Here is a 6,000-nt window from a genome sequence, read left to right on the forward strand (position 1 = left end):
ACTTAAGGGACTCTTATGGGTCCTTTAATGGTTAAGGGTATATTAAGGGCAAATATTTTTCAACATTTTTTTTATCAATATACATTTATAATAGCTTATCTTACTTTTATGATAAAGTTTCGTTTATATTAACTTATTTTAAAAATTAGGGTTTGTTCAGGGGATATCCTAATAAGGGATCGGTTGGTGACGTAAGTCGACATGAATTTTGTGGAATTTTAAAACTCGTTAAAAAATATTTTACAGAATGATTTTTGTAAATGCGCTGTTTCTAAAAGCATAGTTTTGTCAATCATGGGGTGGTAATTGTCAAAAAGATTTAATTTAATAATAAAAAATAATTTAATAAAGATGTATTTGTCAATAAAATGGTATGGTAATAGTCAAATATTCGAAGTTATAATATGATTACAATCCTCTTATATATAATAACAAGATTAAAAGAATTACTAATGATTGTCATGAATTACGATGATGAAAAGAAATTTTCATACTTCCTGTGCATAAAATAAAAAATATCTTCAAGAACTGAAAAAAGAAAACATTGTAGTGATATGGATATTTTCATATCGAGATTGAATGGTAATATATGTACAATATTATTCTTGCCATAAGAGTTGGAATAGTAACCAAAGAGCTAGCCAGGAAAAAACCTGGACCTATAAATCACAGTAGGTGGTTAAATCTTGCTAATCGAGTTTGCAGACTTTACGTATCCATAATTAATCCGGATGAAAATCTAAAGTTAAACTCAATTCATCGTCCTTCATAATGGACCAAGTTGGTTTGCAATTAGGTTCGAACCCCTCTGCTCAAATGAACCCAAGCATGTTTTTCTGGCCTTACAGTTATTAAAACATTTACCTCCATTGGTTGTCAATATTGTTAAACCTTACATAAAACGGAACGCCTACTTTGCTCATCCTGAAAACCTTCTTTTATCGACGAGTGACCTCGACAAAAACAAGGGCGTTAAAGCAACAAATATTGTTCTCAAATTAAGAAACGAACTTTTAAAAGCAGACCTTAAATTTAGACAATTTCTAGTACCAGAAATCAATCTAAATACTAATGACTACGATGATCTAATTAATTGGAATGTTGTTCAAATCACAGAACCACCTCTTACCTTAACCCTCACAGCCAAACAGATTCAATCAATTGTTGATGTACCTCTTGAAATTAATGCATATCCAAACGACACACAAAGTGTTGAATGCTGTGTTAAACTTGTAACAGATACTGCTAAATCAGTATATGGATCAGAAGCAAGAGATGGGTTTATACGGGCAATTATTATGTCAAGAACAATGATTCCTTCGTTTGGTACAAAGAAAAATTTTGTAATTAAGTAAAAAACCAAGTCACTGTATTTTTTGTTCTTGCATTTTCTTTATATAGCTATATTTATTGAGTTTTAATCCAACTATTTGTAAAATGTTCAGTTGTAAAAATGGGGCACTTATACCTGGCACACATTTTTTTTTTGTTATAGGCTTGTTCCCTACACTAAGTTGCACTAAAAAACAGTTTTCCATAACAAAAAATTCTTTCACCCCAGCCTAGTGAACATCTATTACCATTTGATGAACAAACAACAGCAGAAAATTTATGTACAGAGCTTACCAGTTTCATTTGGAACCGGGATAGCATTAAAGACTCCGTTTTAAGTACATATAGCATAATCATAGAAAAATCAGAAAATATTGAAGAACTTGGAAATAATTTTATAATTCATGTGTTGTTACCTGGTTTTGATTTAATACAATTTAGTAAATGAAGTATATACAAGAATTGGTTTAGCATATAAGTAAGTTTTGTCTATAAGTATATAAGTTGCATGCGAAACAAGCTTTTCCATTTTAAAATTTATTAAATATCGGTTGCGGAGCACCATGACTCAAGACAATTTTGAATCATTCATGATGATGAACACAGAAAAAGAAATTTTGACGCTCCTAGATGGAGACAAATAATTGACGAGCTAACTTGAACAAGTGATCTGCTTAAAAAACTGTTAATTGCTTAAAAATAGTATTGGTATCTTCTTAATCACGTTCTTAAAATTAAATTCACTTTTATTAGCCGCGTTTTTTTAATTTTTCCAAAAGTTATTTTTTCCAAGTGGAGCCATTTAAGGGGGCACAACCCTATTAAAAAAGTGTTAATTATTGAAAAAATTAATTTTTCAAAACTACACTTATTTTAACTCAAATTTATCGTAGAAACTATTGATGATTTTTAAATTTTTGCTATCTATGCTGATATTGGTCAAAATTTCATTTATTTAGATGTTCATTATTTAAATTACCCTAGCAACGCGTATAGCAACCGTTTTTAAATGTTGTTTTTCATCTTTTTAAGCCCTTCTTTCAAAGTTGATTTTGGCTTTTTGTTTGTACAGATGGCTTTTTGTTTGTTCAGAAGGCTTTTTGTTTGTACAACGACGTAATAAGCATAATGGAGTTATTTAACTAATTAAACTACTTATTTGACAGACTGGTGTTTGTTTATGTTTTACAAAATTGGTTTTTATATATTTTTTTATTTTTTAGTATTATAACAAGGTAGTATGCTTTATAAGATGCTGTTTTGCTATGTATATTTATCTATCTATGCTATTTATAAGCTTTCTATCTATTGCTTTGTATATTTATGTAACTAGTATAACTAAAAAGTTGAAAAATATTTACAAATTAAAATGGAATCATCTCGTAAGTTTCTAAAATCTAAAAGTTTCTAAAATCTAAAAGACATAAAAGTAAGTTTCTAAAATCTAAAAGACATAAAAGTAGGAAGTTTTATGGTAACCAACACTCTAAAAATTTTACTGAAAACTCTAAAGTCACAAATAAAGAAAACATAGCAACAACAGTTTCTTATACAAAGTTAAATGGTTCAATGGTTAAAGTTGTTGATAACTGCTGTTCAAAAAACATTACAGGCAACCGAATAGTTGATATGGAATTGTTAGCTGAAACTTTTAAGATTCTTTTGTGCCCAGAGTGTTCACATGATTCAGTAAAGCTTAATCAAAAGCAGAAATTAGGAATTGCTTTTGAACTTGAATTGAAGTGTACTATGTGTGGTTGGTTTAAATTGTTCTGGACTTCCAAAAAAAGATCAAAAACAAAAAGTTTCGACATTAATAGTAGAATGTTTTACAGTATGCGTAGAATAGGAAAAGGTTATCAATCTTTGAAACTATTTCTTAAATTACTAAATCATCCTCCCCTTATGACAGAAAAAAGTTACAATAATATTGCTTCTATTTATCTAGTTGTAATCAAAAAAGTTGCCAAAAATATAATGCATCAAGCTGTTAAAGAAATACGAACATTGAAAAAACTAGATCCAATCGTTTACATAGTAAAGCAGATATATTATGTGAATTCGAATATTTCCTCAGGTTTTATCAATTTTTAACCCGTTTCTAAACTTTCTTTATCTTTGATGTCGGCCAGATAATTGTAAAATTCCCGGGCCGATTTGAAGCCTCAGTCCGCCCCTTATGTGGAATAACAAAATATATAAACAATACTACATTCTTTGGGCAAAGTCAATATTTATTAAACAAAATTTTACTTCTATTAAAAAAGAAGTAATTTCTGCTAGAAAATAATTTATTTCTTGCTGAACAAAAAATAGTTGCAAAAATAAAAATGTTTTTTATTTTTTTGTTTTGATTTTAAAGTGTTTTTATTTTTTTAATACCCTTCTATTTTTTCGGCAAAAATGCGGAATACGTTGGCCATGGTTATAATAACATTTTTGTTACTTTAATAAAAAAAAAAGAAACTAAAAAAAAAACGACGCTTTACTAAGCATTTTTTTGACTGGTAACGCGCGGTTTTTTTTAGGTTGCTTAGGGCTGGCCCTTAAAGGACCATATAATTCGACGCGGATATTTTTGTCAGGGTACCTTACAAAAAAGTTTTTTCAAGGTGGGCTATATTGAAAAACTTAAAAGTGCACTCAAAACATATAAACAATTTTGAGTCAAATTTTTTTAAATTTTTTCCAACAATAAGCAAAGAAACTGATTCAATTAATTTTAGTAAAGCAGGTGCTTTGTTAAACAATTACTCTTATTATTAAAATAATGAACCAAAACAATTTCTTGAGCGAGATATTGGTTAAATGTGAAACATTTTAAAATAAGAAGTTTAAAAAAGAATTTCAAAAATTTAAAAAACAGTGTTGAAAAAACTTTAAATATTTTTAATGTTATAAACCTAACAGAAACATGGTTTAGTTCTGATGAGGCTATAACTAAAACGAATATTCACCCACCAGGTTTTAACTTTGTATCTTTAGTACACGCAACAAAAAAAAAGAAGAGGCAGTTGAGTACTTTTTTCTCTAAGTGAAGGATATATAAGAATAAATGCGGTTTATAAATAGGGCTGAAATTTCTGATGCCAATAAAAAGAGGTTTTAACAATTGAAATTTTTGCCAAAAAAACTAAAAATCGCTGCTGCTATCGTTCACTTTCTGGTAAAATTAACAGTTTTATGTCATTTTTAATAACTGATGTCATAAAAAATGTTCAATAGAAAAGAAATTAAAATACATAATTGGTTACATAAATTTGGACCCAATTAAATATCACGTAAATTCTTAAACTATTGGTTTTTATAATGATTTTTTTAAAAACGGTGCAATTCCGTTAATTAATAAATCAACAAGAGTAATTTTAAAGTCAGCTTCCTTATTAGATGGTATTATGAAAACAGACACTTTTAACGACTCTGTTAAAAAGAGGTTATTTAAAAATGATGCCTCATACTACTTTCCTATTTTTATTTCAATAAATACTGATATTGAACTAGTACCAATAGATAGAAGTTTTCATTAAACGCTGTTTCAGTGAAGTAAATGTTGCATCATATAAGGAACAAGTATCGTTACTACCCAGTTAGCACATATTTTTAGTTTATGTTTGTCCAATGTTAATGCCGACATAATGCCAACCAAAAATACAAATGTTGCGTTTAAAAAGAAAATATTTATTTTAAATTATTACTGAATGTTATATTTTACGTTTGGGCATCAAAATACAATAAATTATAACATTTGACAACCAATTTATACCGATTTGTAAATATTTATAATTTTAGACTGTTGTTGGGGCAACGTTGGACCTAGGATGCAAACATTCGTTCTTAAACAGTAAAATTAATAAAAAACGACCCTTTGAGCCAACGGTGGCCCATCGTTCAAGTTAAAAATACCCCATGTTGTAGATACACGAATTTTTTTTTACGAAATTTAGACTTTTACTTAAGCGTGCTGTTGGCATCCTGCATATAAAGTATATGCGTGCTGTTGGCATCCTGCATATGCGTAAACGAGACTCGAAAAATTTCATAATTTTGGGCATTTCATAATTATAACCGCAGTTGTGATTACTTTTACTTAAAATGTAAGTTAACTTTAAATATGTGTGTTATTAATGCTGTAATGACATTTTTATTATATATTACTATTCCTTACCTAATTCATTTATTTATTTGCTCATTGTAGCAATATGACTCGCGGGAAAACATTAACTGAAGCTGAAAAAGCCCAAATACAAATTCTACATAAAATAGGAGAACCCAAACGTGAAATTGCTCGACTAATTGGACGTTCAGATTGCGTAGTACGAAATTACTTGGCTAGTCCAGCTACTTACTGCCAAAAGGAGCATACTGGACGTCCAAAAAGACTCAGTGACCGTACCCAGCGCAAAATTATTCAAGGTGTTTCGAATTCTAACAAGAGTTGTCTCGAGGTTAAACAAGAATTAGACCTGAATGTGTCAAAATGTACGATTTGGAGGACCATACAACATGCTCCACACATTGTTCGAGAAAAAATGCTACCTGTGCCACGTCTGCTGCCACGCCATAAAGAGGCGAGATTGGATTTTGGTCGGAACAATATGTCTCTTGACTGGACGAAGGAAGTGAATTTTTAAATTCGGTAGTAATAATTATATTTAAAGAATTAAGGTG

This window comes from Hydra vulgaris, chromosome 02, assembly GCF_038396675.1.
Source record: "Hydra vulgaris chromosome 02, alternate assembly HydraT2T_AEP".
Taxonomy (NCBI): Eukaryota; Metazoa; Cnidaria; class Hydrozoa; order Anthoathecata; family Hydridae; genus Hydra; species Hydra vulgaris.